At 40.5% G+C, this 14,356-nt stretch overlaps 1 protein-coding gene across 10 annotated transcripts in view; it reads left to right on the forward strand.

The window, feature by feature from the left end:
* Window positions 1-14,356, forward strand: part of PPP2R2B (protein phosphatase 2 regulatory subunit Bbeta) — a 435,841-nt gene that overhangs the window by 112,215 nt on the left and 309,270 nt on the right. For 4 of the 10 annotated variants that reach the window (XM_025892411.2, XM_025892404.2, XM_073905507.1 and 1 more), the window contains exon 1: window positions 13,342-13,548. The exons of the other annotated variants lie outside the window; for them this stretch is intronic. The gene's annotated coding sequence lies outside the window, so the exon portion shown is untranslated. Of the gene's footprint in view, window positions 1-13,341; window positions 13,549-14,356 lie in introns of those variants that run through there. 10 annotated transcript variants of the gene reach the window in all.

The raw sequence follows: 14,356 nt of genomic DNA on the forward strand, positions 1-14,356 counted from the left end.
GCCTGTATTGACGCAGATAACCGGGTGCTCCTTGGAGCTACCTGCCTTTCCTTGAAGCCATTCTCTTCTGGCAAGAACAAACGCTGCTCATGTCACTCAAGGGGTGTCTCCTAGCCTCCAGCTTTTCACCTGGCCACATCCTGCTCAGCCCTCACATCTCGACACTGAGGCTACCTCCTCTGGGAAGTGGCTCTGGCTCTGTCTCTCCTTTCCTCTCTCCCTGCCTTCTGTGTTGCTTCCACAGTACCTAGTCCACTTAAAACCACACATCGTGATCACCTCTTCATCTGCCATAAGGAATGCAGGCCATTCCTAGCATTCAAAAGCAGGACACTGGGGAGACCGCCCCAGCTCAGCCCAACTCTGCCACGTGTTACTGATCTATCCTTGGGCAAGTTGCTAGTAATCACTCTTCAATCTCAATTTTCTTATCTGCACATTGAAGTTAGTATTGCCTTGTTCAAAAGGTTGTTTTAGAGAATCAACTCTAATAAAACATATGAAGCACTTAGCACAGGTGCTGGCTATTGGAAAACAATGAGGGGAAAAAATACTAACTTACCGGCTCTCTGTCTCCCCCGGCCAATTAATGCTTCTTCCAGAGAGTACAAAGTATGTCCTTCATCTCTATGATCCCAGTTATGTGGTATGGAGCAAATTTTCAGCACAGGTGTGTTAAAATGCTTATACAGAAAAACTAAGCCCACAGCCTTAGGGTCAAAAAGAAATCAAGCAAAAGACTTCTCTATTTGGCTCAGGAGAGCTTTTCTGCTTTGCAAATGGCCTTCTACTGTCTATAGAGAAGGTTTTGTTAGTTTGAGCCTGGTGATGTGAAAAGCAACCAAAAGGACTATAAGATTTAACGGAGCAGTCTTGTAAAAAAAATTCATAATAATTGTCTAGGATTGAGTTGGGTTTTTTTTCCTTGCTTACGGAGATTCTTAAGACGGCTAACAAAAACATGGTATCTCATGTATTAGTAACCCCTGCATATGGCTTTTAGTTTCTTTCATTTACTTCCTGTATCCCCTCAGAGGAGGGTGTGATAGTAATTTAGGATCTTATTAAGCAGTATGAATGATCAGAACAGTGTACTAGCAGAAGGAAAGAATGACTAAAATGATATTTTATCAAGTGACCCCATTGCTTATATTGGGAAATCATTGCTCTCTTGGCACTAGAGATAGGACCAGCCCCCAAAAAGGAATATGTAACTGAGACACACCAGGAAGTGACTCCACCCCAAAATGTCAACATATCTAGCCTGGCTGATGCTGAAAATGATGGCAATGAAGCTTACTTTCTCTGAGATATTGTTCCATGTGGAAATGCCATTGTATTTGACCATTGCCAAATGAACAGCCATAGCTCCCATTAACTGAATACTCTGATCTGACACCTAGATACATGTTCAGTCATTTAATTTTTCAAGCAATCCTAGGAGGTATGTAGATTTCCATTCTATAGATAAGGAAAGTGAGGCTTCCAAGGGAAGTAACTTGCCCAAGCAGCTGGGGAAGATCAGAACTGCAGATCAAACTCAGCACCCTCTGATTCTAAGCCTGTGCAAACTTCACAAATCGGGTCTCAAATCAGCATGGCTCTATTATCTGCTCACTCTCCCAACCATGTTTTCTACCAAACTTCACACCAAAGACACACCAAACTTCTTTTAGTTCCTCCAACATACCACAATGACAACTTTTTTCATTCTCTTCGCCCTCCCCCTTTGCTCTCTTGCTTATGCTTTTGGGCCTCAGCTGAAAAGCCACTTCCCCAGAAAACTTAATTCCTGACAGCTTAATACCATCCCCAGATATTGTTGGACAGCCCCACCAAGTGCTCCCAGAGCTACTTGGCCATCCCGCATGTTAGCATGGCTCATGCAGCATAGCTGTGTCTTATGTAATTCCATCCTTTGTTGGACTGTGAGTAGCACAAGGACTGGCTGCAGGTTGCTTTGGTTTACTGTTGTGTCTTCAGTGCCTGGGAACTGGTAGAAGTTTAGTACAGAATAGTGGAATGCATGAGTAAGTGCACCAGTGAATCAACAGTAACTGGTAGAGTAGGAATGCATTGCAATAGGAGAGTGACGATGTGCCATCTATTTTTCCACACCAAAGGCAAGTCCCACCTTCCTTATGATTCTGTATCCAGGCTAGCCATGCCTCTTTAAAGACATTACCAATTAGCAGTCTGGTTCCCATTAACAACACCTTTCACTTTTAAAAGTTTGTTCTTTTCTATTTCTTATTCAACTTTGATGAAATAGCATCAGAGTTTCAAATACTTGGTTTTAAAATGTGAGCTACAGCTAAACCTAGAAAATTTGTACATACATTCTTTGAGGTCAGAGTCTCCGCCAGTCACCCTCCTGCACACACACACTTTTTATTTTCCCCTCACTTGTGAAAGATTACCTCCTCTGAGTCCTCATAGGTTCTGTTTGTCACAATTAGCCACATGCTCATAAGTGTACATGTTTCATTTTGCTTCTATCTGGATGTTTGGAAATCTGCCTGAAGGAGAAATTTTAGAACAAAACAAAATGGTAGTTGATATCATCACAAGTATGGTTGATAGTAGGGTTTTTTTCTATTGTTTTTTCCTCAAAAATTAGGTGCCATAACCAAAATGTTTATCTGGCAGAGAATGAAAAACAACAACAACAACAATAACAACCCTCTCAAATAATCATAAAAAGCCTTTTGATTCTTATTTTATTTTTTTTATAAGAGACAGAGAGAGAGGCAGAGGGAGAAGCAGGCTCCCCGCTAAGCAAGGAGCCTGATGCGGGACTCGATCCCAGGGCCCTGGGATCATGACCTGAGCCAAAGGCAGACGCTTAACCATCTGAGCCACCCAGGTGCTCGAGCCTTTTGATTTTTAAAAGAAATAATTAAGGTGAGGTTTGACCTGCTCACTAATCACGAGGACTGGGTTCCCAGAACACAGACTTGTGCTATTCCACTTAACCAAAGAGCAACTTGGGCATTTATCCAAAGTACTCCTCAAGGATCTAATATGTTAATTGAAAAAAAATCTTAGGAAATATCGTTACAAGCAAACAATTCATCCGATTGGAAACACATGGGATTATTATCCAATCCCTTTTACTTGAAATCTCAGCTGCTGAAGCAAAGGATTTTTTTATATTAGAATTTTTCGAAGTACAAACAGTTGGTTACAATTCCAAGGTAGAATACAATTCGCTTTAATTAAAACAGCATACAGTATAATGCCCATGTGGACATTTTAGTGTGCTTAATGCTGTCACAGGTAAAACAACACCGTTTTCTGGGCTCTCCTTCCAATTCTCAAGGCCTCCCTCAGACCTCCACAGCTCTAATATCTCTGATGGATGTAGCTTTCTCTACCTGCCCTCCTTCTCAAGGTTCTCTTGAGATGCTTCAGCATGCGGTATCTCTTGACAAGCACTAGGTGATTCGTTTACATTTTCTCACTGCTCTGTGAACTTGCTTATCACAATCACAAATGCGATGTGCATAAAGAAGCTCTCAGCCCCAGGGAAAGGACTTAGCCACCTGGGCCCACTAGACCCTTCACGTTCCTCATGGCATTTGTTGTCCAAAGATTTGCTATCTTAGGTAATTCGATTGATCCCTTAAAACCAAGACAGAAAACCGAGGGGCAGGCTGATAACTTGATAAGCTCTAGAACAGGAAAGGCTTTGAATTCGAGAATCCTGATTCCCTGGAGTGGAAACAAATGATTACAAACTGAGTACACACTAAGGAAGGTCCAAAGACTTCAGAACTCTCCTGATGCCTAGGAATGGGTATTGGGAAATAAAGCACATTCTTGCTAATGGCCAGACCTGGATGAGTTGCTGCAGGTTGGGGAAAAGAATTTAGATGAATCCATGCACACCTTCACTAAAAACAGACAAAATTCACACAGGTATGTGCACAACCCTCTGCCAGAGTTGCTAAGAATAATGAAATGCCTCAAAAGCCAAAAAATTGAGAAAAAAAGAAGATGGCATCTGAATAAATCCCTGTAGGCAAACAATTCCTAAATGTTTGGATTGACTCCATAGGGTACCCTTGACTGGGCTTAGATTAGTCAAGGAAATGGTTCCCATTTAGAAAAGGGAGATTATTGAGAGTGGGTACTATTTCTGGACATTTCCAGAGATGCCATTAGGAGCAAGCATTCTTGTTAAGAAACTTTGTCTGAAGCTACGGAGAGGTCAGCAATCCTCTTACCTCCCTTTTCCATTGTGTATCAGAAGAATAATAAACAGGTTGGTTCTGCATTAAGAAACATTAGGGAACAAAAGCATGCATGCATAAAACAATTTCATCACGTTGTCACTTGCCAATGTATTATTGCAAGAGGATCTGGTTTGAGTTACAGAGATATCACTTTCTCCTTTCAACTATAGTTATTGAGAAGAGCACTGAAAAAATTATTCTTGGCAAAAGGGGACACAATTTTCAGGCAAGTTTGGCAAGGTCAAATGAACACCAATGAAAATTTATATTCACTCAGCATGTGGGGAGAGTTTTATGTATGGAAAAGGACTTAATTATGGTAGGGTAAATAATTGAGTTTTTACAGGTTAAAGTAATAGCATGCAGTATTTGCTGAGCATTTTTCTGGATGTTTAGTTATGCCAAAGCGATTTGTCTCTGCCCTCCAAAAAGAGGGAGGTGGAGAAAGTACACAAAAGAGAATTTTTAGACTAACATGTCAACTGAGAGAAATGAGTGTAGGCTTTAGCAAGAATGAGAGCATTTGGGGGCAGGGAACCACAGTATCAGTAAGATCCAAGTATGGATCTTTTCTTCTGAGTTTTTAATTCATATCTCTTTACCCTCTGAGTTGGTCATTCACATCCACTTTAACCCCATTGCCCTTTGTGTGTGTGTGTGTGGGGGGTGGATTTGGGAGACTGTTAGTGGAGAGCAGCAATTACCACCCCAGCCTGGAAAACCTATTCAAGACAGGCTGGTCACTTCCCCCTGAATCCCAGGACTCTGATAATTGTATCTCTCTTCTTCTCCAGACCAGTGGATCATTGCTAGAATCCCTCTAAAACCACTTTCTTCTCCCCCTCCAAAAATAATAATAATAATAATAAAAAATAATAATAATAATAATAAAGTCCAGAGGTGTTGGTGTTATTTAAAGCAATACAGATGGTATTTCTCTCCTGTATTCTCTATGACCAGCCACATCAACTTTTCTTCCAATCATGATCAAGCCAAACTTGCTTCTGCCTTCACACCTGTGCTCTTGCTGTACCCCTGTTGTTTTTCCCAGAAAGATCTTTGCTTGGCTGGCTCCAAACTGGTCAGCTCTAGTATTTTTGGACTACGAAAATCTAAAGCCCTCCTCCATTCCCCTCTATCACCTAACCCTGATTTGTTTCCTTCATACCACTGTTACTATCAGAAAAGGTTCATTAGTTTACATGTTTCTAGTTTCTCTCCTGCCTATAGAACATCAGCTCTATGGGGCCAGGGTCCAATTTCTACTTCTGCATCTTTGACATCTAGGATAATAGCTGAAAGATCATAGGAATTCAAATAATTGTTTCATTAAAAAATGTGGAAGTTCTTATTATGTACCAGACACTATTTACATATGCTATCTTATTTAATCTTTACCCCCAAACTATGATATAGCTACCATCCCCATTTAACAGATACAAAAGCTAAGGCTTAGAGACATGAAATAACTCTTCTAAATGGCATAGCCAAGATATAAGCTCAGGTGGTCTGTCTCCAGAGCCCATGCTTACAACTGCTACTCATTTAACTTATACATTGTATATAAACCTTTCTTGAAGTTTCAGATTGTGTCAAAAAAAAAAAAAAGATTTCCAGTTTCCAGTTCCACATGTAAGGAGCTTAGAAGTTGCCATTCCATCTTAACAATAAGTGAAAACCTGAACAGACTGAAAAGTCAACAACTCTTCTTGGGTCTATAAAAGAGTCGGGGAGGAAGATACAGGATAAACTGCTGCCCCCAGGATTGGAGAGACAGGTGACTATGGGGAGTATTGGCTTACCAGAACAGAGACTCTTGAGTGGAAGCTGTTTGGGGAACCAGGGCCAGGCTAGAAAAACCTGAACTATCATTGACGAGTTGCTGCAGACTCAGTGTGGACAACTCTGAGTGTTAAAATGTCCAAGGGGACCCCATCATGGAGGGGAGGAGGTACAATGTATGAAATTTACCTCCAAGAGGTCAACTAGGTTCTCATAGTAAATATCAGAGAAAAATCCCCTTGTTCTTCCAGCAAGAGAGGGGGAAAAGGAGCCATTTTGAAGTATGTCAGAGCACTCGGTTCTCAGCAAGACCTGCCTACTTAAGTAGTTAACCAGAGTCCAATCTTCTGGGGTTTTATCAGAGCCTAATTGATCTGGGGAAAGGGAAATGCCCAATTCCAGTCAGCTCTAGCCTTCTACATGGAGGGAGGGGAATACTCAATCCCAGCCCACCCTAGCTATCCTGTTCCACATAGGAGGTGAGAAACAACTGAGAAACACTTGTGGAGTTCACAGGCCAGAGGCATAGGCTCACTAAAATATGAAGACCTAATCATAGGGACTGCAGAACACTTCCCTCCCCTCACATCTTTCCATAACATTACTAAAGGCTTATTTTTCACAGTTCCTTTTATCTAGTACATCATGCCCAGCTACCAAGAAAAAATTACAAGGCATACTAAAAGGCAAAAACAAAACAAAACAAAACAAAAAACCACACACAATTTAAAGAGACAGAGCAAGATATGGCAAGAATATTGGAATTATCAGACTGGGAATTTAAAACAATAATCATTAATATACTCAGGGCTCTGATGGATAAAGTAGACAGCATGCATGAACAGATGGACAGTGTAAGCAGAGATGGAAATCCTAAGAGAGAACCACAAAGAAATGCTAGACAGAAAAAAACACCATAACATAAATGAAGAATGCCTTTGATGGGTTTATTAGTAGACTGGACATGGCTGAAGAAAGATCTCTGACCTAATGGATGGCTCAGTAGAATCCTTGGAAACTGAAAAGCAAAGAAAACAGGACTGAAAAGGAAAATAAAAAGAATATCCCAGACAACTACAAAAGATGTAACATATGCATAATGGGAATACTAGAAAAAGAAGAAAAAGAATGGAGCAGAAGAAATATTGGGGGGGGATCCTTCATCTAAGCATATAATTCAATCTACAGAAAATCAAAGATTAAAAAAATGATTCTGAAAAAAGCCAGAGAAAAATAAAGTTCAGTCAAATTTCTTGCCTTAAGGACTTCTCAGAACATTTAATATGCTAATGTACCCCCAGGACTTGTCAAGATAAGGACATATATCCCATTCAATTTTTTAACCACCTACTCCTCTTTTTCATGAAGATTTTCTTGACATTTCTTTGAACTGTACCCCTGAAGTTTCTTTGGAAATTGTTTTCACATTTAGTCTGTATCTTCAAAAACACCTACTTATATCGGAACCATAGATCCACCACTGATTCGTTCATTCAACTGTTTTTTGAATGCCTGTTATGCACCACGCACTTCTCTAGAAACTATGAGGTGTCAGTGAGAAAAACAAAAATCTCTGTCCTTTTTTAGTTACAACATTCTAAAGAGGGGGAAGATAGGTAAATAAACCATACATAAGTAAATGCTATCATACTGTAGAAGGTGATATTCTCGGGGCGGGGGGAGGTGAGTACAGAAAAGACTGAGAAGGTGAGACCTAAAGAAGGGCCAGAAGGAATAGCAGTGAGGGAGAGGCAGGTGGAAAGGATGGATGTGCAATTTGAAATAGGGTGCTCAAGGTGGGCTTTATTGAAAAGGTAGTGTTTGAGCAAAACCTTGAAGGAGGTGAGAGAATTTGCCACATGATATCTGAGGTAAGAGTATTTTAGGAAGAGGAATCTGCCAAGGCCAAGTATCTAGAAACCTGGATGAGCATTTTTAAGAAGACTAAAGAGACCGGCATGCCTGGAAAGAAGTAAGAGGCAGTATAAGTGAAAGATGAGATCAGAAAATTAAGGCGGGTGTGACCATGTAAGGTAAGTCATTGAAAAGCCTTTGGCTTTTATCCTGAGTGAGATGGGAAGCCACTGCAATGTTTTGAGCGGGGAAGTGATACAATCGGCCTTACTTTTGAAGAGGATCCTTCTGGCCACTTTGTTGGGCATAGAATAGCAGGGATCAAGGAACACTCTGGATACCATGTTGAACGTAGAATATAAAAAAAGCAAAGTTAGAAGTAGTGAAATCAGTTGTAATAATACTGTGAGAGATGTTGTGGCTTAGACCAGAATGGTAGCAGTAACAGTATAAGAAGGCATAAGGGTTCTGATTTATTTTGAAGGTACGGCCACAGGATTTCCTGATAGTATGAGAGAGAATGAGAAGAATTGAGGATGACTTTAAGTTTTCTCGTCTGAGCATCTGAGAGAATGAATTTAACAACAATCGAGATGGAGAAAGTCTGAAAGAGTGGAAGAGATTCTAGGTAGGAAATCAGGGGTTCAGTTTTGGGCATGATCACTTGGGATGCCCTTAAAACTTCCAAGATGAGGCATAACGAGTTGGAGTCCAAGCAAGAGATTCAGTCTAAAAGTATAGATTTGAGAGAGGCCAAAATAAATGGATGGAGTTTAAAATCATGAGAATGGAAGAAATCACCAAGGGAATAAGTATGGAGATCCAGAAGAAAAACTGAATCAGAGCTGAGCCTGAAGCCCAAATAAAAAAGGACGTGTTTCTCAGGAAACCAAACCCAAAATCCTTGACTGGAGGGTAGAAGCAGAGTAGGTAGTAGGAAGAATTATTATAAGTTTCAGCTTCGGGGACTTGAAGAAGGTATGTCTAAAAGGTCTCAACTCCTGAACCACATAATGGCTGCCTGGAGTTCTGTCTGAGGAAGATGCTGGGACCCTGTCTGGGTAGGAAAGAAATTAGTGATTAGTGTTATCTGCTACAGTTGTGGAGTGCCAAGTGACAGCCAGCAGGGCAGCATCAGATTTTTACCATTCTTTGCTGAAAGGAAGGGCCACGTGACTAAGAATAAGCAGCTACTGGTGTTTGGAGAGTTCACGGAAATGCTCTCAACTTATCAAGTCAGTTTATGTGTTTTGTAGCAATATCAGTATACAACTTGTTGCTGAAATTATCTTGTGTGTAAGAATAATTTTATTGCTCTTGAGCCATTAGCATATGTTGGACTTAGGTGTGTGAAAGGTGCTCCATAAAAGAAGAATAGAGAAAAAGAAGATCTGTAACAAGCAGGATGGTCTACATAATTTGTGGGCTCAAGGCACAAATGGGAAAAGTCAAAACCCAAGACAGAGTGGAACTTTTAGCTCTGGCTCTGTGAAAAGACTGGGCAAATTCTCTCCCCTAAATGCAACCACAGTGCGGGAAAAACTGACAAATACAACTATTTAGTGCTTTGGAAACCAACCAAAGGCACAAAACAATCTGAGAAGTGTTTATGTTTTAAAAACCACTGAGCTTCATGTAGGAAGAGTGGGAATCTGTAAAGTCCTAGCCTGAGACTTCTCCATCCAACTCACCACAGCTTATAGGTTCTGCCACGGTAGGGACAGCAGTGATGATCAGCAGCCTCACTGCCAGTGTTGAGACTCACCCAATTTGGACAGGTGGGCAATGCAAACACTTAACAAAGCTGTCAATAGAAATGATCATCTTGGAGGTCAATGGGTGAGGAGAATCATGGGCTCCCTCAGTCACAGGTCACATTTGTGGTCAAAGACATCATACTCCTGGCTAAGGCTATTTACATATCCAGTGGGGATTGAGAAGAGCATAAGCATTTCACATACTTCTGGTTAATCCTAGGTCTGAGTGCATGAGCATAAGACACTCCAAAGGGCTCAAAAGCAATTAAAACTTAGGAGACTTCAAAACAACATGAATTTGAAATGTGCTCCCTTACCCAGCCATAAACATATCCAACAGCAATGGATAGAAGCCTTACTAGTTTGAGGTGTTAGAGCACAGTTGATGTGCAATCATTAGTTGACCAGTAAGCTGTACAGACACAGGAATGACCTCTAGCAATCCAGGTTTAAAAATGAAGGGTATATGTAAAACAACAACAATTTAGCAGAGTCATTAGTGGCTGCTGGGGACACAGATTTCACAGATGTAGTCCAGGCAAGTTATTAAACAAACAAAACACCAGCAACAACAACCTCCAAGGGAAAAAATACCAGAATCAGAGTAGCTACAGTGTATTAACTAGAATGTCCCGTTTTTGAGAGAACAAGAGACATGCCAAGAAACAAGAAAGTGTGACCCATACTCGGGTTAAATAAAAAAAAACAGTGACTAGAAACCATCCTTGTGTTACCAGTTATTAGCAGACAAAGGAAGGCTTCAAAGCAACTATTACAAATAGGTTCAAAGCACTAAAGGAAACTGCATTTAAAGAATTAAAGGAAAGTGTGACAATAGATCAACAAATAGAGATTCTTAATGAGGACATAAAATTATTAAAAGTACCAAGTGGAAACTCTATAGCTGAAAAGTACAATAGCTGTAAAAAAAATAATTCAGTAAAGGGGCTCATCAGCAGGTTTGAGAGTGCAGAAGAAAGAAGCAGTGAACTATAAATTGGTAGAAATTACCCAATCTGAAGAATAAAGACAAAAATGAACAGAGCCTCTGAAACCTGTGGGATAAGATCAAACGTAGCAACCTCCATGTAATGGGAGTCCCACACGAACAGAATAGAAAGGGACAGAAAAATAATTCGAAAAACTAAGAGCTCCGACCTTCCCAAATTTGATTTTTTAAAAGCATTAATCTATACATCTAAGAAGTTCAAAGAAACCAAAGCGTGATAAATATAAATAGATCCACACCTTGACACATCATAGTCAAACCGTTGAAAGCCTAAGCCAAAGAGAAAATCTTGAAAGCAGCAAGAGAAAAACAACTCATCAAATATAGGCAAATATCAATACAATGTACAGCTGGCTTCTCATCTAAAACCATGGAGGCCAGCAAGCAGTAGAATGACATATTCAGAATTCAGAAAGAAAAATAACTGTCAAATAAGAATTCTGTATCTAACAAAACCATTCTTCAAAAATGAAGGCAAAATAAAGGCATTCTCAGATAAACAAAGGCTGAGCAAATTTGTCGCTAGCAGATCTGTCTTGCAAGATATACTGAAGGAAAGAAGTCCTTCAGGAAAAGACAACCAGAAAGCAACACAAATCCACAGGAAAAAACGTGGAGCAGTGCAAATAATAAATACATAGGTTAGTATAAAATATTCCATTAATGTATCTTTTCTCATCATTCCCTAAAATCTTTTGAAGACATAAGATTTTATGAAATAATAATGTTAATACTGTATTTTTACATTTAGAATATGTAGTTTCAATATATATGACAATAATAGCACAAAGGGAAGAAAAATGGCATTATATTAGAGCAAAGTTTCTAAATTTTAAAATCAATATTTATCTGAGGAAGGCTGTCATAAATTAAAATGCATATTGCAATCCCTAGAGTAGCCACTAAGAAAATAACACAAAAGAAATATAGTAAATCCACAGAATAGTGGAAATATAGTAAATCCACTAAAATATTTGTTCAACAGAAAGAAGGCAGTCAAGGAAGAGCAGATAGTCAAAAAAGACAGGAGACATATTAGAAATCTAAGGCAGGTCTTTGGTAAAATTTCCCCTTTTTGCTCTTGTGTGATTTTAATAAAGAGGGAATTGAAGATCTATAACAAGCAGGACCGTCTACTTAATCTGTGGATTAAAGTCAAAATGAAATGCAGGGTCCCTGTTTGAAAAGTATTAGGAATTTCAAGATGGCGGCAGCAGGTTGTAAAGAAAAACAAGGGGTCCTTCTGAGCACAGGGCTCTGTGACTGCATGAGTTACTTACCTATGAAGCTGACCTAATGACAAGAAGTTACCATATCCCATTTTCCTACTCTTTCCATAAGCTTCCTTTGGGGATACAGTACCTTCAGTTCCAGTCTTTCCCTGTTGTCTTTTCCTTTCCCATCCTTGAATCCCAAATCTCCAGCATTTGGGAAGGACTCATCCTTCACAACTCAAAGTCCGAGAGACAGGATCCAAGCTATCACATCCATGTGAGGCAGCTGTGACTACACTCTGCTACATATTTTTTTTGCATTAAAACCTGCAGTTCCCTTACTTGTGATGACCCTGTGGTTTCCAAGGGCAGTTGTCATTGTCAGCAAAGGCAGCAAGGCAGTCTCCACAAAGAACATCCTTCCAAGTAGCTGATATTCCTGAATTCACTTGACAATCTGTAGTGTACAGGGAACTCAGGAAGGGGTCTGGGGGACCATGCTGGGGCAAACTGATGGGCTTGGTAGGGTGCTGTTACCTCGTGGTTCAGCTGTGCAGTGATCTCATCGTGTCTTCATAATCAGGCTTTATGACTACCATACAAATAATTGACTGGAATGCAGTTCACTGGTGTCAGACACACTTGAGAGCACTCTGTGAGATCATGGCCCTAAATCACACAGGCCAATTCTACTTGGGCTTTGATAGGTAAATTTTGCCTACTTATACTTTATGATAAGCTCTGGTTCCCCTTTGGTCCTTCAGACCATTGTCATACTTGCTGTCCTGAAAAAAAGTAAGTGAATTTGATGACGAGCCTGAAACATGGTTGTCACCCATGAATATTATGAGTCTTTTGGTTTGAAGTCAGAGAAAATCTGGCTCAAAACAGGCTTACTTAAAAAAGGGAATTTCGACTCTCACGTAGCTGAAAAACCCAGAAATAGTACAAGCTTTGGAATAAGTTGTAAGTGGCTGAGTTATATCATCAAAAACAATTTTTTTTTGTTTTTCTTCTTGATCTTCTGTGGTATCTTGCTTAATCCTATAGTTCGATTTCTTTGGAGATCCATAATGATTTCTCACACCTTCTTGATCCTTCTTATGCTGTGTAAATGTCCAGCAAGGAGAGAGAGAATTACTGTCCTTAAAGCTTACTGACTCAGAGAGCATTGTTCCCAGAAGCCCCAGCAGACATCTCCTTGTTTATCATTGGCCTGCACCTTGTCTTCTGGCTTGAGTTAATCACCGTGAAAAGGCCGGTGGGATGTGCTGATTGGCTTAAAGCAACCAGGCTTCTACTCTAGAACTGAGCGGGCTGTTCTTCCTCCAAGCACATGGGCTGCATAGTAGAAGCAGTTCCCAGATGGAGAGAGAATGCTGTGTGCTCGGAGGGTGAAGGCATCAAAAGCCCACCACCCCCACCAATGGGAAACATTGACTATTGTGAAGTCAGTGACCACCAGGCCCTGAACAGCCCTCCATGTGACTGTAGAGCCAAGATGTTGAAGACAGCCGGGAGGAGGAGCTGGGAACACTGGGCTGCCTCCTACCATCTAGGTTGCGGTCCAACATGTGAGAAACACCAATACAAATGAAAAGCCATCGAATGTGCCCAATTGTAAATATCATCCTGGCAGACACTGACCTAGGAGGTAGAGTCCTGGAGAAGTGTTTATTTCTGCTGTAAAAAAGGTAAGGGGAATTTTCTTAATATTTTTGGATATCCAGTAGTAATAATAATCCCTACCATCATGCACACCTGGGGAAAATGCACAGGAAAGCAGAAACTGCAAAGATTGAACCTTAACCACCAAGGGGATGAAGGAGTGAATTAATGTTAAGATATTCACTTATTGTACTGGTGTTGATCAGCACCTGCTGCATACTTGGCCCTGACCTAGGCACTGTACAGGATATGTCGAGTTTAGCATAGTGTTTCAGAACACAGGCCTTGGAGTGTCTCCGACCTAGAAATGAATCCTGGCTCTGTCACTCCGTCTCTCCAAGCCTTGGCTAACTTATGTGTGTGATGAGGATGCACCTACCTCCAGGGTCCACTATGAATATCAAATGACAGAAAATAAATTTAAGAAAATAAAGCACTCACCCAAGTGATTGGCACATTTGTAATCACAAGAAATGGCAGGTATCTTACTCACAGTTAGGAGCAGTAGTGGTGTTACACGTGAAAGGTCAATAAGACATGGCTGCTATTCTTTAGATGCCCATCAAGGAGAAGAGATGTGAAATGTGTACAGGGGCTGAATGTTGGAGGAAAAATAGGGATAAAATGACAGAAGTTTGCAGGAAGAAGAAACTTTTCTGTGCGGGGAGCCGAGAAGCCTCCCTGATAGGCATTTTACCTGCAGAAGCTAGTGGGCTTGTATTTAACTTTAGGTGACATCTTTTGGCTCTTTTCTCTTATGTCTTTTTAAGAAACCAAATCTTAAGTGTCAGTACAAAGGCTGTAAAAGCAGGCTACGTGAGTAACATTGACACT

The sequence above is a fragment of the Callorhinus ursinus genome, unplaced genomic scaffold (genome assembly GCF_003265705.2).
Source record: "Callorhinus ursinus isolate GAN/ISIS: 27379988/994484 unplaced genomic scaffold, GSC_fseal_2.0 scaffold23, whole genome shotgun sequence".
Lineage (NCBI taxonomy): Eukaryota > Metazoa > Chordata > Mammalia > Carnivora > Otariidae > Callorhinus > Callorhinus ursinus.